This window comes from Oncorhynchus mykiss, chromosome 25, assembly GCF_057628025.1.
Source record: "Oncorhynchus mykiss isolate SJ-2025 chromosome 25, ASM5762802v1, whole genome shotgun sequence".
In the NCBI taxonomy this organism is placed as follows: Eukaryota; Metazoa; Chordata; class Actinopteri; order Salmoniformes; family Salmonidae; genus Oncorhynchus; species Oncorhynchus mykiss.
This window is the reverse complement of record NC_143046.1, coordinates 67,840,271-67,865,158: the sequence shown is the minus strand read 5'-3', so window position 1 is coordinate 67,865,158 and position 24,888 is coordinate 67,840,271. Positions and strand designations below refer to the sequence as shown.

The following is a 24,888-nucleotide window of genomic DNA, read 5'->3' as shown; positions in this document are numbered from 1 at the left end:
GGCGTCCATGGACATTGAAAAGTAGTTGAAATTTGTTGGCCGTTATGTTAACGTCCACAAACGGACCGGGCCACATCCGAACCTAACATATATGTACATTATCGGTCAAAAGTTTTAGAACACCTACTCATTCAAGGGTTTTTCTTTATTTGTACGATTTTCTACAATGTAGAATAATAGTGAATACATCAAAACTATGAAATAACACATATGGAATCAGTAGGAACCAAAAACGTGTTAAACAAATTATTAAAAGTAGCCATCTGCTATTATTCGACAATGTAGAAAATAGTCAAAATAAAGAAAAACCCTTGAATGAGAACGGTGTTCTTAAACTTTTGACTGGTAGTGTATGATTCACAAGTTTGAATAGCACAGTACAGTACAGTACTGTACAGTGAGTAGAGCACAGTAGACTACAGTCCAATACAATACAGTGAAGAAAAGTAGAGTATAGTTCAGTAATCTATGCTGTACTGTACTCTACTGTACTGGGATGTCCAAACTTGTGAAACATCAGGGGAATAATTATGCAGCGAATGGGAGACCCATGAGGCAACGCACAATTGGCCCAGCGTTGTCCGGTTAGGGGAGGGTTTGGACGGCCGGAATGTCCTTGTCCCATCGCGCTCTAGCGACTCCTGTGGCGGGCCGGGTCCATGCATGCTGACACAGTCGGCAGTTGCACGGTGTTTCCTCCGACACATTGGTGCCTGCTGGCTTCCGGGTTAAGCAGGCACAAGGCTCTCGACCTTGGCCTCTACCGAGTCCGTACGGGAGTTGCAGCAATGGGACAAGACTGTAACTACCAATTGAATATCACGAAATTGGGGATAAAAAAGGGTAAAAAGCACAAAAAAATATATATAATAAGAAAAATAAAGCTAACACCCAGTTATTTCTGCAGACATCTTTGAATCTTAATTCGGAGCAGATATTTAACAGTTTTTGTAATTATGTTACCAAAGTTACTGTAATTACATTACCAAAGTTTGCATCTGCACAGTTCTTCTACTAAATTAGTTTTTGTACATGTTTCTGTGGAATTGGTTAATAGAGTTGTATGGTTTGTTAAACTTTGAAATAAATTTTTTGGGGCATACATTTTAAAGTGAATAAACTGAGTCAAAGCGTAATTCCGTTACCATGAAATTGCCATAATACATCACGTAATTTACATTGCCTATAGCAAAACAATTTTTGATACAAAACTAAAGATTATGTAACCATCAACAACCCCATCTCCCCAAAACCAACAAAGACACACACACAGTCTAGCAGCTCCTGACCCTCTGGGAGGCTGGCGGGGAATTCCAATGTGATGGGAGATCTGCTTTATCTCAGAAGGCAGTTTTTCCTCCAGCACACTAATAAATCACTGTGTCTGCTCCCATTGAGCAGCTCTTTAACCAGCCTCCCAGGGGCTCCCAGGAAAACCACACGCTCTTAATCAATACACACAATGGTAAACCAAATATCCACACTGCAATACACTAAAACCTAATAAAACTGTGCCAGGCTTAAAGGGGATTTGTGTAGAGAATTTGAACATCCAGGATGAAGAGAGAACCCCTGAGATGTGCCGTCTTGTTTGCAGACAAGAGTCCTCTGAGGGGTAGGATAGATGTAGAGTAAACAATACATCCCTTAACGCCAGCTAAACAATACACCCCCCCCCCCCCCCCCCCCATACACAGCTAGAGCCCAAACAACAATCAACTGCAAGAACCATAATTACCACATATTCAACTAGGATCCTGGAAGCACATCCTAATGTTTGGAAAACAACTATTTTCTTGAGACCTGGACACTGTGTCTCCTCAGCTTCCTGAGTCTAACCCCACATGCTCTCTTTCTCGCTGATGTTGAACGGGAAGAGGAAGGATGTCTGGTGGTGTGGGGGAGGGAGACAGCTGGGCTGGAGCAGGGTGTTGGGACTGGGATGGGCCTGTGGTGGGTTTGGGGAGGGGAGTGGCAAGGTTAGCTGGGCTATGTGTCGCTAATGAGAGGTGACAGGGGAAAGGCTAGCCTACACGCCACCGCACTACCCATCCCCCATTTTTCATTCTGTAGCTCGCAAACACACACCACACACACACCTCACCAGAGTGGGTTGGGTCTCTGTATTTAAATCAGCCATTTACAGAGCAGACCGAGTACCTCAGCCTCCCACAGCACATTACCATACAAAACGCCAGGCAGAAATAGGATCAATGCATTATTCAAATTACAGTGAAGTCACTTTATCAATCATTTATATGGATTTCTTCCTCCGAAATTGCAGAAAGACAAAAGAGGAGACTCAAATCAAATATTTTTTTGGGGGTCACATACACATATTTAGCAGATGTTATTGCAGGTGTAGCGAAATGCTTGTGTTTCTAGCTCCAACAGTGCAGTAGTATCTAACAATTCACAACAATACACACAAATCTAAAAGTAAAAGAAGGGAATTAAGAAATATATAAATATTAGATTGAGCAATGTTGGAGAGGCATTGACTAAAATACAGTAGAATACAATACAGTATATACATTTGAGATGAGTAAAGTAGTATGTAAACATTATTTAAACATGATTAAAGTGACTAGTGTTCCATTATTAAAGTGGCCAGTGATTCCAAGTCTTTGTACATAGGGCAGCAGCCTCTAAGGTGCAGGGTTGCGTAACTGGGTGGAAGCCGGCTAATGATGGCTATTTAACAGTCTGATGGCCTTGAGATAAAAGCTGTGTTCCAGTCTCTTGTCCCATCGTTGATGCACCTGTTGATGCACCTGACCTAGCCTTCTGGATGATAGCGGGGTGAACAGGCTGTGGCTCGGGTGGTTGATGGCCTTCCTGTGGCATTGGGTGCTGTAGGTGTCCTGGAGGGCAGGTAGTTTGCCCCCAGTGATGCATTTGGCAGACCACACCACACTCTGGAGAGCCCTGCGGTTGCGGGAGGTGCAGTTGCCGTACCAGGTGGAGATACAGCCCGACAGGATGCTCTCAATTGTGCATCTGTAAAGGTTTGAGAGGGTTTTAGGGGCCAAGACAAATTTCTTCAGCCTCCTGAGGTTGAAGAGGTGCTATTGCACAGAGGTGCTTATTGCACCTTCTTCACCACACTGTCTGTGTGGGTGGACCATTTCAGACCGCCAGTGATGTGTACACCGAGGAACTTTAAGGAACTATGTTGAGAATCAGTGAAGTGGAGGTTTTGTTTCCTACCTTCACCACCTGGGGGCGGCCCGTCAGGAAGTCCAGGACGCAGTTGCACAGGGCGGTGTTCAGACCCAGGGCCTCAAGCTTAATGATGAGCTTGGAGGGTACGATGGTGTTGAATGCTGAGCTAAAGTCAATGAACAGCATTCTTACATAGGTATTCCTCTTGTCCAGATGGGATAGGTAGTTCAGTTACCTTTGCTTTCTTGGGTACAGGAACAATGGTGGACATATTGAAGCAAGTGGGGACAGCAGACTGGGATAGGGAGAGATTTAATATTTCCGTAAACACTCCAGCCAGCTGGTCTTTGCATGCTCTGAGGATGCGGCAAGGGATGCCGTCTGGGCCGGCAGCCTTGCGAGGGTTAACACGCTTTAATGTCTTACTCACATCAGCCACGGAGAAGAGCCCACAGTCCTTGGTAGCGGGCTGCGTCGGTGGCACTGTGTTATCCTCAAAGCAGGCAAAGAAGGTGTTTAGCTTGTCAGGAAGCAAGATGTCGGTGTCCGAAGTGGCTGGTTTTCACTTTGTAGTCCCTGCCACATACGTCTTGTGTCTGTGAGATCTCTGGGTCCAATTCATATCCTACTAAAATTTCAGCTCTCCCAAAACCCTCCTGTTCAACCTTTATCAGATCATTAACAGTGGCTGTCATCTCACGCCACAGTACAGCTCACACGTGTGCACAGCCATGAATTTGCATAAGGTAGACAGTAACAATTGGGATAACTTGATCTACTAAGTGTTCTATAGTTAAAGCAGAGGCCAAATGCCGATTTGACTACTGTTTATGCAATGCCCCAGATAGTCCAGAGTTGCAGATTGGTATAGTTCTTCAATTGGTTACTGTGCCATTTAGTTCAACATTCCAAAAGGCACTGTGCATTGAGATTTTCTCATTGAATCAGTGTTCTTCACACACACATGCATAAACACTCCACACGCTTGGACGTGTCAAAGACATATGTGTGCTGGTGACCTCACCTGACCCATACCGAATTTGCACTGAATGAAATTGAGGATTAAATCACTTCAAATATTCCTCTTTTGAAAGAGCTTCAAAATCTCTTTAGGACCAATCAACATGTCATTGACACAAAGAAAGAAAGCAGATGACAAACACCAGCAGTAGAAAAATACATACATTCACTGCATTGTAAGGTAACAAGTAGCACATTTGATCCTCATTAAAAAGTGTCCAAGATAAGGTTCTCTTTCAGCACCTTATCAAATTTAAGCTAGGTTTTATTATTTTCCCTGTCATTAATACAACTATTTTAGAAGCCAGTCATCAGGCTGCTGATTATCCCGCACACCTTTCACCATCGTCTCGCACACCTTTCACCATCGTCTCGCACACCTTTCACCATCGTCTCACGCACCTGTCCCCATCGTCTCACGCACCTGTCCCCATCGTCTCGCACACCTTTCACCATCGTCTCGCACACCTTTCACCATCGTCTCACGCACCTGTCCCCATCGTCTCACGCACCTGTCCCCATCGTCTCACGCACCTGTCCCCATCATCTCACGCACCTGTCCCCATCGTCCCGCACACCTTTCACCATCGTCTCGCACACCTTTCACCATCGTCTCGCACACCTTTCACCATCGTCTCATGCACCTGTCCCCATCGTCTCGCGCACCTGTCCCCATCGTCTCGCGCACCTGTCCCCATCGTCTCGCACACCTTTCACCATCGTCTCGCACACCTTTCACCATCGTCTCACGCACCTGTCCCCATCGTCTCACGCACCTGTCCCCATCGTCTCATGCACCTGTCCCCATCGTCTCACGCACATGTCCCCATCGTCTCGCACACCTTTCACCATCGTCTCGCACACCTTTCACCATCGTCTCACGCATCTGTCCCCATCGTCTCACGCACCTGTCCCCATCGTCTCGCACACCTGTCCCCATCGTCTCACGCACCTGTCCCCATCGTCTCACGCACCTGTCCCCATCGCCCCGCACACCTTTCACCATCGTCTCGCACACCTGTCCCCATCGTCTCGCACACCTGTCCCCATCGTCTCACGCACCTGTCCCCATCGTCTCACGCACCTGTCCCCATCGTCTCACGCACCTGTCCCCATCGTCTCACGCACCTGTCCCCATCGTCCCGCGCACCTGTCCCCATCGTCCCGCACACCTTTCACCATCGTCTCGCACACCTGTCCCCATCGTCTCGCACACCTGTCCCCATCGTCTCGCACACCTTTCACCATCGTCTCGCACACCTTTCACCATCGTCTCGCGCACCTGTCCCCATCGTCTCACGCACCTGTCCCCATCGTCTCACGCACCTGTCCCCATCGTCTCGCACACCTGTCCCCATCGTCTCACGCACCTGTCCCCATCGTCTCACCACCTGTCCCCATCGTCTCGCACACCTGTCCCCATCGTCTCACGCACCTGCGCCTCATAACACTCACCTGGACTTCATCTCCTCCTTGATCATCTTCCCTATACCTGTCACTCCCCTTTGTTCTTTCCTCAGGTGTTATTGACTCTGTTATCATGTCGGTGAGTTGTTTGTGTTTCGTGTTCATTGTTTATTGTTTATTTTATTTATTAAAACACTCACATCCTTGAACTTGTTTCCCGACTCTCAGCGCACTCGTTACAAAAACACCAAAGCCTTGAATTGATAGTACACTATAACAGTTCACTCATTCATATAGCCTTTAGCGCTCCATAACCCACAGGGATTTTCTCTTCATTTACTTACAATGAAGATGTAGAAGAAGGCTATTGATTTCTAAGGTCTTCTCTAATCATTTAAGGTGCCCTGACAGTTCATTGCTCGAACATCCAATTAGCATTGTCTTAGAGCAAAGCTGTCCCAAGTTATCGTCAAAAAAGTCAGGATGTGTGGCTCCCTGAGCTGGAAATTGAGGTTTGGGACACCAAACCTCAGAAGAGAAACTCTGTACTGGTCTTCTACCAACACATCTCAGCTGATTGTTGACTAGGAGAGTGCTGGGGGAATAACAAGTAGGCTCTCTCTGCGTCATTCTCGTTGAGAGCTTTGCTTTACTACTGTGCTAACTAATGAGCCGGACTCTAACTTCACAGCATCATCTCAGGCAGGATGGCAGACAGTCAAAATCCCCATTCCCCAGGCCAATTGCTGAGCATGTACTAAAACAGCTGGTTCACAATCAGTAGATCAGCTGTCTGTTCCAGGAGAATGAGCAAGTGGTTTCACCATTGACACTTCTGTGAGTTCAGACTTGACACACACCTGTGGTGTGTTTACGGACATATTCAATCGCTCCCTATCCCAGTCTGTTGTCCTCACATGCTTCAAGACAGCTACCATTGTTCCTGTACCCAAGAAGGCAAAGATAACTGAACTAAATGACTACTGTCCCGTAGCACTCACTTCTGTCATCATGAAGTGCTTAGAGAGAATAGTCAAGGATCATATCATCTCCACTTTACCGGCCACACTAGACTCACTTCAGTTTGCACACCGACCCAACAGGTCCACAGACAACGCAATCGCGATCACACTGCACTATCCCATCTGGACAAAAGGAATACCTATGTAAGAATGCTGTTCATTGACTACAGCTCAGCATTCAACACCATAGTACCCTCCAAGGTCATCATCAAGCTAGAGGCCCTGGATCTCAACCCCGGCCTGTGCAATTGGGTCCTGGACTTTCTGACGGTAGGAAACAACATCACCACTTCGCTGACCTTTAACACTGGGGCCCCACAAGGGTGCGTGCTCAGCCCCCTCCTGTACTTGCTGTTCACCCACGACTGTGTGATCATGCACGCCTCCAACTCAATCATCAAGTTTGCAGACAACACAACAGTAGTGGGCTTGATTACCAACAATGACGAGGTGAGGGCCCTCGGAATGTGGTGTCAGGAAAACAACCTCTCACTCAACGTCAACAAAACAAAGATGATCATGGACTTCAGGAAACAGCAGAGGGAGCACCCCTCTATCCACATCGAAGGGACAGCAGTGGAGAGGGTGGAAAGTTTTAAGTTCCTCGGTGTACACATCACGGACAAACTGAAATGGTCCACTCACACAGACAGTGTGGTGAAGAAGGCGTAACAGCGCCACTTCAACCTCAGGAGGCTGAAGAAATTTGGCTTGTCACCCAAACCCTGACAAACTTTTACAGATGCACAATAGAGAGCATCCTGTTGGGCTGCATCACAGCCTGGTATGGCAACTGCTCCGCACTCAACCGCAAGGCTCTCCAGAGGGTGGTGCGGTCTGCACAACGCATCACCAGTGACAAACTACCTGCCCTCCATGACACCTACAGCACCCGATGTCAAAGGAAGGTCAAAAAGATCATCAAGGACTTCAACCACCCGAGCCACTGCCTGTTCACACTGCTACCATCCAGAAGGCGAGGTCAGTACAGGCGCATCATAGCTGGGACCGAGAGACTGAAAAACAGCTTCTATCTCAAGGCCATCAGACTGCTAAACAGCAATCACAAACTCAGAGAGGCTGCTGCCTACATTGGGACCCAATCACTGGCCACTTTAATAAATGGATCACTAGTCACTTTATACAATTCACACTAAATAATGTCACTTAATAATGTTTACATATCTTGCATTACTCATATCACATATACTGTATACTGTATTTTATACCATCTATTGCACCTTGCCTATGCCGCTCGGCCATCGCTCACACCTTACACCTTAGCCAAATACATTTCAACAGTTTTTCAACAATTCCTGACATTTAATCTTAGTAAAAAGTCCATGGTCTTAGGTCAGTTAGGATCACACCTTTATATTAAGAATGTGAAATGTCAGTGGAGAGAATGATTTATTTCAGCTTTTATTTCTTTCATCACATTCCCAGTGGGTCAAATAGTATTTGGAAGCATTGCCTTTAAATTGTTTAACTCTGGTCAAATGTTTTGCGTAGCCTTCCACAAGCTTCCCACAATAAGTTGGGTGAATTTTGGCCCATTCCTCCTGACAGAGCTGGTGTAACTCAGTCAGGTTTGTAGGCCTCCTTGTAGGCCTCGCACACGCTTTTCAGTTCTGCCCACAAATTTTCTATAGGATTGAGGTCAGGGCTTTGTGATGGACACTCCAATACCTTGACTTTGTTGTCCTTAAGCCATTTTGCCACAACTTTGGAAGTATGCTTGGGGTCATTGTCCATTTGGAAGACCCATTTGTTACCAAGCTTTAATGTCTTGAGATGATGCTTCAATATATCCACATAATTTCCATTCCTCATGAAGCCATCAATTTTGTGAAGTGCACCAGTCCCTCCTGCAGCAAATCACCCCAACAACATGATGCTGCCACCCCCGTGCTTCACGGTTGGGATGGTGTTCTTCGGCTTGCAAGCCTCCCCCTTTTTCCTTCAAACATAACCATGGTCATTAAGGCTAAACAGTTCTATTTTTGTTTCATCAGACCAGTGGACATTTCTCCAAAAGGTACTTTGTCCCCATGTGCAGTTAGTCTGGCTTTTTATGGAGGTTTTGGAGCAGTGGCTTCTTCCTTGCTGTGCGGCCTTTCAGGTTACGTCAATATAGGACTCGTTTTACTGTGGATATATATACTTTTGTACCTGTTTCCTCCAGCATTTTCACAACGACCTTCGCTGTTGTTCTGGGATTGATTTGCACTTTTTGCACCAAAGTACATTCAGCTCTAGGAGACCGAACGCGTCTTTTTCCTGAGCGGTATGGCGGCTGCGTGGTCCCATGGTGTTTATACCTGTGTACTATTGATTGTACAGATGAACGTGGGACCTTCAGGCGTTTGGAAATTGCTCGTAAGGATGAGCCAGACTTGTGGAGGTCTACAATTTTTTTCTGAGGTCTTGGATGATTTCTTTTGATTTCCCCATGCTGTCAAGCAAAGAGGCACTGAGTTTGAAGGTAGGCCTTGAAATACATCCACAGGTACACCTCCAATTGACTCAAATTATGTCAATTAGCCTATCAGAAGCTTCTAAAGCCATGACATCATTTTCAACTTAGTGTATGTAAACTTCTGACCCACTGGAATTGTGATACAGTGAATTATAAGTGAAATAAACTGTCTGTCAACAATTGTTGGAAAAATTACTTGTGTCATTCACAAAGTAGATGTCCTAACCGACTTGCCAAAACTATAGTTTGTTAACTTCTTACGGATCAGTGGGACGCTAGCATCTCACCTAGAGAACATCCGGTGAAATTGCAGAGCGCGAAATGCAAATTTCAGAAATCGTAATAAAAATTCATAAAAATATAAGTGTCATAATCATTTAAAAGCTCAACTTCTTGTTAATCGAGCCGTGTTGTCAGATTTCAAAAAGGCTTTACAGCGAAAGCAAACCATGCAATTATCTGAGGACAGCGCCCCACACACAAAAGCATTACACACATTTTCCAACCAAGCAGAGATGTCACGAAAGTCAGAAATAGTGATAAAATAAATCACTTACCTTTGAAGATCTTCATCTGGTTGCAATCACAGGGGTCCCAGATACATAATAAATGGTCCTTTTGATTGATAAAGTCCTTCTTTATATCCCCAAAAAGTCTGTTTCATTGGCGCGTTAGACTCAGTAATCCACCCGTTTCCCTCGTTCAAAATGCATACAAATGAATCCCGTAAGTTACCAATAAACTTCTTCCAAACATATCAAACAACGTTCCTAATCAATCCTCAGGTACCCTAATATGTAAATAAATTATACAATTTAAGACGGAGAATACCGGAGACCATTACCGGAGATAAATAACGAAGTACGCGACCTCACCGGAACACGCAACAAACACTACAGCCAAAATGGGAACCACTTACCGAAAACAAGCCTGAAACTCTTTCTAAAGACTGTTGACATCTAGTGGAAGCCCTAGGAACTGCATTCTGGGAGGTCTTCCTTTTATATTCCCATTGACAGCCATAGTAATCAAGGGTGCGCTGATTGTGTTTTTTTTCTGGATGGATTATCCTCGGGTTTTCACCTGCCATATCAGTTTTGTTATACTCACAGACATTATTGTAACAGCTTTGGAAACTTTAGAGTGTTTTCTATCCAATACTACCAACATATGCATATCCTAGCTTCTGGGCCTAAGTAACAAGCTCTGGGCACCTCATTCATCCAAACTTTTGAATATTGCCCCCTAACCTGAAGAAGTTAACAAGAAATTTGTAGCACAAGCATATCGCTACACTCATGTAAACATCTGCTAACCATGTGTATGTGACAAATACAATTTGATTTGACCTGGCCACCTTTGCCCAAATTACATAATGGATCAATCACCATTCAGTCAGAATCCACCCTACACATTTTACCCTAAAGGACAGAAGAAAAAAACATTGTGTCGTTGTGTCGTCTGTGAGTCACAGGGACAGACTCACGGAGGCATGCAACAAAGGGCTTAGCGCTGCAGTGCTCTGGTCCACCAGGCATATCAGTTGGGCAGTGAATCCACTCATTCTATTGATTACAGCCTTCGTTCGGACAGCTACCAGAAACAACTGGAACAGATGAAAAAAGAAAAGCACACTGACCAAACAAAACAACTGAGGACACAAAAGGTGGTCTGCATGTCAACACAACTCATGGAAGCTAGTGATCCTCTGTGTTATGCTGTGTGGGCAAATGAATGAGTGCATCATTCAACAGTCTGCCTTGACATTACAAACAATGAAGGAACTGGAAGTCTGTGGTAAACTGGCCTGAGCTTGAGAGTCTATAGCCAGTCTCTCATGGTGACATTCAACATCTTGGGAAACAAAGGCAGTGACCTGCTTTTTTAAAATTTGGGTCAGCAAGCATTCAACAGGAACTTTAAATGAGAAGCAGTGAGTGTATGCTTTTAATGATTATGTAAGCAAAGGCCTGAAGTGTCTGCCTCCAAAGAGGCATCTTAAGCAATAATTGATGTTCCCCGTAGCATTAGCATGAAAACAGTGGCTTCTTTGCCTCACAGATTGTTTAGTGAGCACTCACTTGTCCATTGTTAGTGAGCTCTATATTTTCCGGTCCCAGAGTCAACAGCATAGAAGGCCAAAGTCCAACTGATCATCCAAGTGCTCATAGGCTCTCAACAACCTACACATGCCAACATAGGTATAAACTGTGTGCTGATGTTTGTGGAATTTGGAGGATGATGGAGGCAACAGGGGAAAGAGTCTCAGAGCCACAAAGTCCCTTGCTCTTGTCAGCATACTTGGGGTCCAACATGTACACTGCGGCGTGTATGGGCTTCAGGCAGAAGTCTTCACGCTTTTTTATGTATTTCAGAACTACAGTTTCCTCTGCTTGGAACAACAGTGAAGTGGGCAGGGCGGTACAGATTTCTTCTCTTACATCTGCAAGCAGAGTCTGAACATCAGACAGGATGGCATTGTCTCTCAATCCGTGCAATGGCTACTGCTATCGGTTTCAGGAGTTTCAGGCTGATGGGGCTGTCCATATCGGTAGATTGTGATATGGACATTTCTTGGAGACTCCTTCCCCTCCAGGAGACTGTCCAAAATGATGACACCACCACCCCAAAGGGTGCTGCTGGGCAGCTTCAATGTGGTGATCTTATTATTCTGGGGTGGCAGGGTAGCCTAGTGGTTAGAGCGTTGGACTAGTAACTGAAAGGTTGCAAGTTCAAATCCCTGAGCTGACAAGGTTGTTCTGCCCCTGAACAGGCAGTTAACCCACTGTTCCTAGGCTGTCATTGAAAATAAGAATTTGTTCTTAACTGACTTGCCTAGTTAAATAAAGGTAAAATATTGATGACCCTTCACATACCTAACCATTTCCTTGGCTCTCTTGTAGAATGTATCCATTGTTTTCAGTGCTCCTTGAGGAGCAGCACAGCCAATGGGTGTAATGTGAGGTAGAGCTCCTCCACTTTAGACCAAGCAGCCTTCATGTTCACAGCATTGTCTGTCACCAGTGCAAATGCCTTCTGTGGTCCACGGTCATTGATTACTGCCTTCAGCTCACACAGAACCCATAGTGCATAAATGTATTTTGTCACCCCACACCAAACGCGATCATGACACGCAGGTTAAAATATCAAAACAATTTCTGAACCAATTACATTAATTTGGGGACAGGTCGAAAAGCATTAAACATTTATGGCAATTTAGCTAGCTAGCTTGCAAATGCTAGCTAATTTGTCATATTTAGCTAGTTTGCTGTTGCTAGCTAATTTGTCCTGAGTTATAAACATTTAGTTGTTATTTTACCTGAAATGCACAAGGTCCCCTACTCCGACAATTAATCCGCACATAAAACTATCAAGACCGAATCATTTCTCGTCATCTCATCTTCTTCTAGGCCTTTTCTTCTCTTGACTTTATATTGCGATTTGGCAACTTTCATAAATTAGGTGCATTACCGCCACTGACCTTGTTTGTCTTTCAGTCACCCACGTGGGTATAACCAATGAGGAGATGGCACGTGGGTACCTGCTTTTATAAACCAATGAGGAGATGGGAGAGGCAGGACTTGCAGCGCGATCTGCGTCAGAAATAGAACTGACTTCTATTTTAGCCCTTGTCATCGCAGACGCTTGTTGGCGCGCGCGAGCAGTGTGGGTACAATAATTTTATAATATAGAGTTCTACATTTATTTTGCAACACTCGCGTACGCGTTTGCAAGTCTGTCATCTGCAATGTATAGACCGGTGTGTCTGTTGTCCCTTGTGTCTGTGCTCTTGTAGAATACTGGTGCAGGGGTGGAGATGTAGTTAATTATTTCTTGCCCAAGGACATTCGACCACCCATCAGAGATGATTGCAATACAGTCTGCTTTCTATGATTTGCTTGACCTTCATTTGAACTCTGTTGAACTCTGCATCCAGCAAATGAGTAGATAAAGCATGTCTGGCTGGAGGGGTGCATGCTAGGCGAAGAACATTCAGAAATCTCTTCCAATACACATTGCCTGTGAGCATCAGAGGTGAACCAGTTGCATACACAGCTCGAGCAAGACATTCATCAGCATTTATCAGACTACGTTCCTCCATTGAGTCAAAAAATCTTCTGATTCCAGGAGGACCATGAGCTTTTGCTATCAATAAGGTGTCTGACTCATCATTTTCACCTCGAATAGAAGCAGAAGGACTTTTGTCAGAGGTTGCTTCTTGTGAGCGCTGAGGGAACTTCATGCACTTGGCAAGATGATTCTGCATCTTTGTTGCATTCTTCACATATGGTTTGGCACAGTATTTTCAAATACACCCCGCTTTTTCCTTCTACATTAGCTGCAGTGAATTGTCTCCACACGTCAGATTGTGCCCGTGGCATTTTCCTGTAAAGATTAGAAAAAAATCTGTAAAAAAAGCCTAATACAATTCCATGTCCAGATAAATAGTTTAGCAGTTAGGTTAAACAACTCCTTTGTTAGATAAATGTTTTATAATGAAACATGTATGGAAACATGTGAATTAACACTCCTCAGTTAGCAGGCTCAATCAAGCTAAAACCCACATGGTAGCAAAAACTAACTAGCAGAAATTGTTTTAAATGATTTAAACACACTTTGCTGATGGCTACTATTTACTAGGTAACAAAAAATAATGTATGTCATAAAATATATTCACCACCCAGTGTTGTAATCAAAACTTACCAGAAAGCATGTAGTCCTTGGGTCAGACAGTTTAGTAGGGTAGTCTCAATAGCATCTCATTAGTGTGCAAGATCTGGAGAATCAGCTGTACATGTGATGGAAGAGTGCACTGCACATGTGATGGATGAATGCACTGTGCATGCAGAGGGTTACAATTCCATTGAATTGGGGATACTTTAACCAAAACATGTCACAAGACCTAGAATTGCCTTATGTGTTTCCCACAAAAAAGGTTCAATGTTATAAGCTAACTTTTTTTGATGAATTTAAGCAAAATTCCCAGACTTAACTTCTCATGGAAAATAGCAGGGAAAATTAGAGAAATTTACTGGAAAGTTTCCAACCCTTTGCAACCCTAGACCTGACATTCTACTAGCTTCTACTTTTAAAAATCCACCTTTCCAGAAACAAGTCTCTCACTGTTGCCGCTTGCTAAAGACCACCCTCTGCCCCAGCTGTGCCCTGGACACTATACACAGTATGTGAATTGATTGCCCCCCATCTATCTTCAGAGCTCGTGCTGCTAGGTGACCTAAACTGGGACAAGCTTAACACGCCGGCCATCCTACAATCTAAGCTTGATGCCCTCCATCTCACACAAATTATCAACGAACCCACCAGGTACAACCCAATATCCGTATACACGGGCACCCTCATAGATATCATCCTAACCAACTTGCCCTACAAATACACCTCTGCTGTTTTCAACTAAGATCTCAGCGATCACTGCCTCATTGCTTGCATCCGTAATGGGTCTGCGGTCAAACGACCACCCCTCATCACTGTCAAACGTTCCCTAAAACACTTCAGCGAGCAGGCCTTTCTAATCGACCTGGCCCGGTATCCTGGAAGGATATTGACCTCATTCCGTCAGTAGAGGATGCCTGGGTATTCTTTAAAAGTGCTTTCCTCACCATCTTAAATAAGCATGCCCCGTTCAAAAAATTTAGAACCAGGAACAGATATAGCCCTTGGTTCTCTCCAGCCCTGACTGCCCTTGACCAGCACAATAACATCCTGTGGCGTTCTGCATTAGCATCGAATAGCCCCAGTCATATGCAACTTTTCAGGGAAGTTAGGAACCAATATACACAGGCAGTTAAAAAAGCTAAGGCAAGCTTTTTCAAGCAAAGGTTTGCATCCTGTAGCACAAACTAAAAAAAGTTCTGAGACACTGCAAAGTCCATGGAGAATAAGAGCACCTCCTCCCAGCTGCCCACGGCACTGAGGCTAAGAAACACTGTCACCACCAATAAATCCACTATAATTGACAATTTCAATAAGCATTTTTCTACGGCTGGCCATGCTTTCCACCTGGCTACCCCTATCCCGATCAACAGCCCGCCACTCCCCACAGCAACTTGCCCAAGCCGCCTTCACCCAAATTCAGATAGTTGATGTTCTGAAAGAGCTGCAAAATCTGGACCCCTATAAATCTGCCGGGCTAGACAATCTGGACCCTCTCTTTCTAAAATGATCTGCCGAAATTGTTGCAACCCCTATCACTAGCCTGTTCAACCTCTCTTTCGTATCATCTGAGATTCCCAAAGATTGGAAAGCTGCCGCAGTCATTCCCCTCTTCAAAGGGGGAGACACTCTAAACCCAAACTACTACAGACCTATACAGTGCCTTGCGAAAGTATTCGGCCCCCTTGAACTTTGCGACCTTTTGCTACATTTCAGGCTTCAAACATAAAGATATAAAACTGTATTTTTTTGTGAAGAATCAACAACAAGTGGGACACAATCATGAAGTGGAACGACATTTATTGGATATTTCAAACTTTTTTAACAAATCAAAAACTGAAAAATTGGGCGTGCAAAATTATTCAGCCCCCTTAAGTTAATACTTTGTAGCGCCACCTTTTGCTGCGATTACAGCTGTAAGTCACTTGGGGTATGTCTCTATCAGTTTTGCACATCGAGAGACTGACATTTTTTCCCATTCCTCCTTGCAAAACAGCTGGAGCTCAGTGAGGTTGGATGGAGAGCATTTGTGAACAGCAGTTTTCAGTTCTTTCCACAGATTCTCGATTGGATTCAGGTCTGGACTTTGACTTGGCCATTCTAACAGCTGGATATGTTTATTTTTGAACCATTCCATTGTAGATTTTACTTTATGTTTTGGATCATTGTCTTGTTGGAAGACAAATCTCCGTCCCAGTCTCAGGTATTTTACAGACTCCATCAGGTCCATCAGGTTCTTCCAGAATGGTCCTGTATTTGGCTCCATCCATCTTCCCATCAATTTTAACCATCTTCCCTGTCCCTGCTGAAGAAAAGCAGGCCCAAACCATGATGCTGCCACCACCATGTTTGACAGTGGGGATGGTGTGTTCAGCTGTGTTGCTTTTACGCCAAACATAACGTTTTGCATTGTTGCCAAAAAGTTCAATTTTGGTTTCATCTGACCAGAGCACCTTCTTCCACATGTTTGGTGTGTCTCCCAGGTGGCTTGTGGCAAACTTTAAATAACACTTTTTATGGATATCTTTAAGAAATGGCTTTCTTCTTGTCACTCTTCCATAAAGGCCAGATTTGTGCAATATACGACTGATTGTTGTCCTATGGACAGAGTCTCCCACCTCAGCTGTAGATCTCTGCAGTTCATCCAGAGTGATCATGGGCCTCTTGGCTGCATCTCTGATCAGTCTTCTCCTTGTATGAGCTGAAAGTTTAGAGGGACGGCCAGGTCTTGGTAGATTTGCAGTGGTCTGATACTCCTTCCATTTCAATATTATCGCTTGCACAGTGCTCCTTGGGATGTTTAAAGCTTGGGAAATATTTTTGTATCCAAATCCGGCTTTAAACTTCTTCACAACAGTATCTCGGACCTGCCTGGTGTGTTCCTTGTTCTTCATGATGCTCTCTGCGCTTTTAACGGACCTCTGAGACTATCACAGTGCAGGTGCATTTATACGGAGACTTGATTGTATTGGATTGTATTTATCATCATTAGTCATTTAGGTCAACATTGGATCATTCAGAGATCCTCACTGAACTTCTGGAGAGAGTTTGCTGCACTGAAAGTAAAGGGGCTGAATAATTTTGCACGCCCAATTTTTCAGTTTTTGATTTGTTAAAAAAGTTTGAAATATCCAATAAATGTCGTTCCACTTCATGATTGTGTCCCACTTGTTGTTGATTCTTCACAAAAAAAATACAGTTTTATATCTTTATGTTTGAAGCCTGAAATGTGGCAAAAGGTCACAAAGTTCAAGGGGGCCGAATACTTTCGCAAGGCACTGTATCTATCCTACCCTGCCTTTCTAAGGTCTTCGTAAGCCAAGTTAACAAACAGATTACAGACCATTTTGAATCCCACCGTACCTTCTACGCTTTGCAATCTGGTTTCAGAGCTGGTCATGGGTGCACCTCAGCCACGCTCAAGGAACTAAACGATATCATAACCGCCATTGATAAGAGACATTACTGTGCAGCCGTATTCATTGACCTGGCCAAGGCTTTTGACTCTGTCAATCACCAAATTCTTATCGGCAGACTCAACAGCCTTGGTTTTTCAAATGATTGCCTCGCCTGGTTCACCAACTACTTCTCTGATAGAGTTCAGTGTGTCAAATTGGACGGCCTGTTGTCCGTACTAGAGGTTGACAGATTATGATTTTTCAACACCGATGCCGATTATTGGAGGACCAAAAAAATGCAGATACCGATTTTTGTACCTTTATTTTTTGTTTGTAATAATGACAATGACAATAATGAACACTTATTTTAACTTAATATAATACATCAATAAAAATCTATTTAGCCTCAAATAAATAATGAAACATGTTCAATTTGGTTTAAATAATGCAAAAACAAAGTGTTTGGAGAAGTAAAAGTGCAATATGTGCCATGTAAAAAAGTTAACGTTTGAGTTCCTTGCTCAGAACATGAGAACATATGAAAGTTGGTGGTTCCTTTTAACATGAGACTTCAATATTCCAAGGTAAGAGGTTTTAGGTTGTAGTTAATATTGTATTTATAGGACTATTTCTCTCTATACCATTTGTATTTCATATACCTTTGACTATTGGATGTTCTTATAGGCACTACAGTATTGCCAGTGTAACAGTATAGCTTCCGTCCCTCTCCTCGCCCCTACCTGGGCTCGAACCAGGAACACATCGACAACAGTCACACTCGAAGCAGCGTTACCCATCGCTCCACAAAAGCCGCGGCCCTTGCAGAGCAAGGGGAATAACTACTCCAAGTCTCAGAGCGAGCAACGTTTGAAACGCTATTAGCACACACCCAGCTAACTAGCTAGCCATTTCACATCGGTTACACCAGCCATTAGGCTGATAGGCTTGAAGTCATAAACAGCGCTGTGCTTGCGAAGAGCTGCTGGCAAAACGCACGAAAGTGCTGTTTGCATGAATGGTTACGAGCCTGCTGCTGCCTACCATCGCTCAGTCAGACTGCTCTATCTAATCATAGACTTAATTATAACATAATAACACGTTAGACTAGTTAACTGTAAGGTTGCAAGATTGGATCCCCCGAGCTAACAAGATGAAAATCTTGTTATTCTGCCCCTGAACAAGACAGTTAACCCACCGTTCCTACGCCGTCATTGAAAATAAGAATGTGTACTTAACTGACTTGCCTAGTTAAATAAGGCATATATATATATATATATATATATTTATTTTATTTTTTTAATCGGGAAAATTGGCGCACAAAAAAACGATTTCCGATTGTTATGAAAACTTGAAATCGGCCCTAATTAATCGGCCATTCCGATTAATTGGTCGACCTCTAGTCCGGAAGTCTGGCAGTCTCTATGGGGGTGCCACAGGGTTAAATTCTCGGGCCGACTCTCTTCTCTGTATACATCAATGATGTCTTGCTGCTGGTGATTCTGATTCACCTCTACACAGATGACACCATTCTGTATACCTCTGGCCCTTCTTTGGACACTGTGTTAACTAACCTCCAGACGAGCTTCAATGCCATACAACTCTCCTTCCGTGGCCTCCAACTGCTCTTAAATGCAAGTAAAACTAAATGCATGCTCTTCAACCGATCGCTGCCCGCACCTGCCCGCCCGTCCAGCATCACTACCCTGGACGGTTCTGACTCAAAATATGTGGACAACTACAAATACCTAGGTGTCTGGTTAGACTGTAAACTCTCCTTCCAGAATCACATTAAGCATCTCCAATCCAAAATTAAATCTAGAATTGGCTTCCTATATCGCAACAAAGTATCCTTCACTCATGCTGCAAAACATACCCTTGTAAAACTGACCATCCTACCAATCCTAGACTTCGGCGATGTCATTTACAAAATAGCCTCCAACACTCTACTCAACAAATTGGATGCAGTCTATCACAGTGCCATCCGTTTTGTCATCAAGGCCCCATATACTACCCACCACTGCGACCTGTACACTCTCATTGACTGGCCCTCGCTTCATACTCGTCACCAAACCCACTGGTTCCAGGTCATCTACAAGTCTTTGCTTGGCAAAGCCCCGCCTTATCTCAGCTCACTGGTCACCATAGCAGCACCCACCCATAGCACGTGCTCCAGCAGGTATATCTCACTGGTCACCCCCAAAGCCAATTGTTCCTTTGGTTGCCTTTCCTTCTAGTTCTCTGCTGCCAATGACTGGAATGAACTGCAAAAATCACTGTAGCTGGAGACTCATATCTCCCTCACTAGCTTTAAGCACCAGCTGTCAGAGCAGCTCACAGATCACTGCACCTGTACATAGCTCATCTGTAAATAGCCCATCCAACTACCTCATCCCCATACTGTATTTATTTATCTTGCTCCTTTGCAGCCCAGTATCTCTACTTGCACATTCACACACACACACATACATACACACACACATATATATATATATACGTATATATATATATATATATATAGATTCTGCACATCTACCATTCCAGTGTTTAATTGCTATATTGTAATTACTTCGCCACCATGGTCTATTTATTGCCTTATCTCCCTTATCCTACCACATTTGCACATACTGTGTATAGAATGTTTTACTGTATTATTGACTGTATGTTTGTTTATTCCATATGTAACTCTGTGTTGTTGTATGTGTCGAACTGCTTTGCTTAATCTTGGCCAGGTTGCAGTTGCAAATGAGAACTTGTTCTCAACTAGCCTACCTGATAAAATAAAGGTGTAATATATTTTTAATTTAAAAAAAAAAAATCTAATCAGATGACTGTGTGAGCCATTCTGACGCAACTCAATGACATACTGGTGGATTTCACACTCCATAGGGTCCTCCTATACACTAAACATCCTAAAGCAGACAAGTAAACACTCTGCTACCTGAGATAAGCCCAAAAACTAAATTCAAGTTGCCATAAAAGGAAAGAGGTTATTCAAATGGCGTTACTGTTGGAGTCAAATGTAAGTTTAATACATTGATCTGCCAACGTGAATTTTTTTTTGAATGTTTGACGTTGACAAAATTGGGACACCACTCATTGCAACGCCGCATCCGTCACTTCAACAGTAAAGAGGCGATGTATAGGCTAGCAATAAATAACAACAACGTTTCACTTTTTATTGAATAATAGTAGAGGCCTTTATTATTATTTTTTGTATGTACAATTTAACAAGAGGTGTTCTAGTTAGGGGAATAGCATACGGATCAGACCGTTCTGTGTCGCTGCAACTTTGCCTACAAAAAGGCTACATAACAAGCCAGAAGAATGCAGTGGAAAGGCTTTGTTAGTAAACTATCGTAATCCATTAGCCATACCACGGAGCTATTGTTGCCTTGCAGACAGCGGTTCGATTAATCCTGCTAAAACCTTAGCATGCCCATTCCTCGTGTGGAATAGGTTCGGCTGAATCGGAAATTAATCAAAGTAAAAGTGGCCATTAAAGCAAACAAGTCCAGTGCAAAAACGCAAAGAAACATTTCGGTAGCCTGTTAGCCACGTTCATAACCCTGTAATTACATGTCGGTTGCTACGTCCACTTTGACTAGTGCGCGGAGACTTGACAAGTTTTGTAAATGTTCATTAATAATATAGGTCGTTGACTGAATAGTTTGAGATGTCATACCTTGAGCCGACTTCAATATACTCGAGCCTTCCTTTCCTTCTCTTCTTGCAGAAATTATTCTTCCTTTCAAGTTGATTCCCGACTCAAGTTATGATAATTCCTTTTAGATTTTTTTTTGTCAACAGCACAAATCCCCTTTGTAACACCGAGCATCACGCATAGATCGACGCCATATCCAACGAGAGAATGCCTTTAGATCCACTTTGCCTCGACTTTTCAACAAATTCCATGTTTTTTTAGCAAGAAAATAAACTCAAGACGTGACCCTTTGCTTGGATTTGTTTTCCTGAAAAAAAACATCCTTGCACGGCGCTTGGTTGGTTGGGTGGGTGGTGTGGCCTATCCGGAGGCTGTTTGCTGACTGATTCAAATCTGTAATGAGTCGGGAATTGTCAGCTTGCGAGCGCCGTCTAGCTGTATGGGCGAGCAATATAGGTAGGTCATATAATAGGCCTCCTGTACTCATTAAATATTTAAAGTGTAGTTTATGAGTATTTAAAAGCCACAGTCTGGAAAATTGTAAACAATCAAAGAGTGGGTTACCAACATGTTAACAATGGAGCAAATACATGCAATGACAGCTACACATGCACTTTCACTAGATGTCTCTGTTATACTTCTTATGGCTGGGGGCAGTATTGAGTAGCTTGGATGAATATGGTGCCCAGAGTAAACTACCTGCTACTCAGGCCCAGTTGCTAATATATGCATATTATCAGTATATTTGGATAGACAACAATCCGAAGTTTCTAAAACTGTTTGAATGATGTATGTGAGTATAACAGCACTCATATGGCAGGCAAAAACCTGAGAAAAAAATCCAACCAGGAAGTGGGAAATCTGAGGTTTGTAGTTTTTCAAGTAATTCCCCATCGAATATACAGTGTCAATGGGGTCATATTGCACTTCCTAAGGCTTCCACTAGATGTCAACAGTCTTTAGAACCTTGTTTGAGGCTTCTACTGTGAAGGAGGGGGGAATGAGAGCTGATTGAGTCAGGGGTCTGGCAGAGTGCCATGAGCTGATCACGCTCGCTCAGGTGAGAGTTAGCTGCGTTCCATTGCATTTCTACAGACAAAGGAATTCTCTGGTTGAAACATTATTGAAGATTTATGATAAAAACATCCTAAAGATTGATTCTATACTTCGTTTGACATGTTTCTACGAACTGTAATATGACTTTTCGTCTGAACTTTCGCATGGACTTTCCCGCGCCTCGTGAGTTTGAAAGTGTGTACTAAACGCGCAAACAAAAAGGAGGTATTTGGACATAAATTATGGACTTTATCGAACAAATCAAACATTTATTGTGGAACTGGGATTCATGGGAGTGCATTCTGATGAAGATCATCAAAGGTAAGTGAATATTTATAATGCTATTTCTGACTTCTGTTGACTCCACAACATGGCGGATATCTGTATGGCTTGTTTTTGTCTCTGAGCGCTGTACTCAGATTATTGCATGGTGTGCTTTTTCGGTAAAGCTTTTTTGAAATCTGACACAGCGGTTGCATTAAGGAGAAGTTTATCTAAAGTTCCATGCATAACAATTGTATTTTCATAAACATTTATGAAAGAGTATTTCTGTAAATTGATGTGGCTCTCTGCAAAATCACCGGATGTTTTGGAAGCAAAACATTACTGAACGTAACGCGCCAATGTAAACTGAGATTTTTGTATATAAATATAAACTTTATCGAACAAAACATACAATATATCACAAAAGTGAGTACACCCCTCACATTTTTGTAAATATTAGAGTATATCTTTTCATGTGACAACACTGAAGAAATGACACTTTACTACAATGTAAAGTAGTGAGTGTACAGCTTGTATAACAGTGTCAATTTCCCTTCGAAATTACTCAACACACAGCCATTAATGTCTAAACCGCTGGCAACAAAAGTGAGTACACCCCTAAGTGAAAATGTCCAAATTGGGCCCAAAGTGTCAATATTTTGTGTGGCCATCATAATTTTCCAGCACTGCCTTATAGGCCTATTTGTAGACAGGGAATTACATTCCATGAGAGCAACAATGAGCTACCATGAAGACCACACAGTGTGCATACATACACCTGCATCTTCTCTAGGGATTTCAGATTCTTTACCGACTGACACCTGTGCAGTTGCGGTGTGAAGATTGTAGATCAGAACCTTTTAAACAATCAAACAAGCCTAAATAATTCAATAATAAGCTATATACCTAATACATTATTTACTTGTGTGTTTTGTCTTATGTGTATTCTTACAAAATAAGTGGCTAGGCCACAATGATAGTTGATTGCACTTAATGGTCTTCCGTGTGGAATTTACAGTCATCACTGAAGTACCACTGTCCTCCAACTGAGGGCGACCGGTTACATAAAGTTGATCCTGACCATGAATTCTGACTTCTCCAGAGAAAGAGTATTCGGCTTCTGTAACTATTTTCAAAATTATACTTTTTTTATGAAAGAAAATGTGAGTTCTTCCCGATTGCTTAAGTTAATTTCTTATCAAAAAAGCCAAGGTGATTATTCAAATATGACATTTTTACAATGATTATCTTGTGGTTGGCACAGGCCATCAGTTCCTAAATCCATTATCTTCTGCACTCTTCTATTCAAGCTGACATCCTATAACATTTCCTGAATGACAATATGAATGTGCATTTACAGCAATACAATCTGGTCAAATGTGTTGTTATGGATGTCACATGTCTGAGTTTGTCTGCACAAACTGTATTGTAGCACATGCCCATGAGAATAGTGTTTTCTAACTTGAGTGCATCATATCAAAATCACCTTTAGATAAGTATGTTTACAGTAACCAGGCTGTATGTTTACTCTTTAAGAGTCTCATAATGACGAACATACGTTTCAGCAATACCCACAACCTCCTGGTTCCTAGCGACCTATGACACATGACACAGCTTGCTATTATTTTTGTTGTGTTGACCTTATGTCTTCCCATGTAATCTGATTATACATTACAAATGTGATATGGTCATTCTGCACTAGCTAAATATTCATGTAGAACTCATCAACTGTGAACCATTGCAATAGTGGGCTGCAGTCAGTGTTACTTTTCTCAAGGTGTCAAGCAAGCAGGCTTCATTTTAAGCTGAAACATTTCATAGAATTTTTTTCTATACCATTTGATTTCAATTAAACCAAATTATATAAAACCAGTCTTCAATATGATTGCATGTATAATATGTTTTTTGGACTATGGTGTGTTTTTTAGTCTGGGCCCTGTTATAGTGACTCCTCACTTTGGATGATGATGATGGGAAGGCTTGATAAAGGCCCAGTGTCTATCTGATTCTATCATACAGGAAGTGCTGCTGGAAAGTGTTTGTGTTACTAAGAAAGGGTCTGTTGTCCAGAAGCTGAGAGAACCTGACGTTAGCCACATAGGACTAAGTAGAGCAATGTTTGCTCTTTTTAGGGGACTCACTGGGTTCCTTGTTCGAACAAAGGCGGTTCTGCTGGACCACAGATCAAACATCTACAGCAAGCCACCAAAGGACAAGATTGGGCCTGGTGTAGGAACCAAAGCTTTCCATTTTTCTGTCTAACCTTTATATATATATATATATATATAGATTAAGGCTTAATATAGAGTATATATATATGTATATAAGGTAATCTTATTACCAAAAAAACTTTGTTTTGGAATTGTCTCTTTTGGCATTTATTTCATTATGTCAATGTTAAGAATTTATTTAGATCTTTTGCATTATTTTCTTGTTGTTGTCTGCAAATATTTTAAAGTGCATGGTACACTATATTATCATCCAATGTCAGAATTGTAGGGTCAGGCAGGTTTAGGCAAAGCTCATAGGAATTTAATTAAAAGAAAGCTAACTTTTACAAGTTGTTGCCCACTGAACTCCTAACATCACACAAGAAACTACAACATAACAACGAAGTTTCAGTATGAGGCAGCCATATCTGTAACATATCACTTTACATTCTCTAATGTGGTGAATTCAAGTGAGGTGGGTTTTCCAGCCGAGAGAGAAATATGTTTTATTTATTTGTTATTTATAAGTTAGTAG

General features: G+C 42.8%; 1 protein-coding gene across 3 annotated transcripts in view; it reads right to left on the bottom strand.

Annotated features, from left to right (window-relative positions):
• The window catches only part of LOC110505603 (BTB/POZ domain-containing protein 7), a 48,532-nt gene extending 27,283 nt beyond the window's left edge, over positions 1-21,249 (bottom strand). Inside the window, exons 1-2 of one of the 3 annotated variants that reach the window (XM_021584925.3) lie at positions 20,845-21,207; positions 10,580-10,699 (exon numbers count right to left, since the gene is read on the bottom strand). The gene's annotated coding sequence lies outside the window, so the exon portion shown is untranslated. Of the gene's footprint in view, positions 1-10,579; positions 10,700-13,272; positions 13,480-20,844 lie in introns of those variants that run through there. The other 2 variants (XM_090220817.1, XM_021584924.3) reach the window with 2 other exon arrangements.
• Between the last annotated feature and the right edge of the window lie 3,639 nt (positions 21,250-24,888).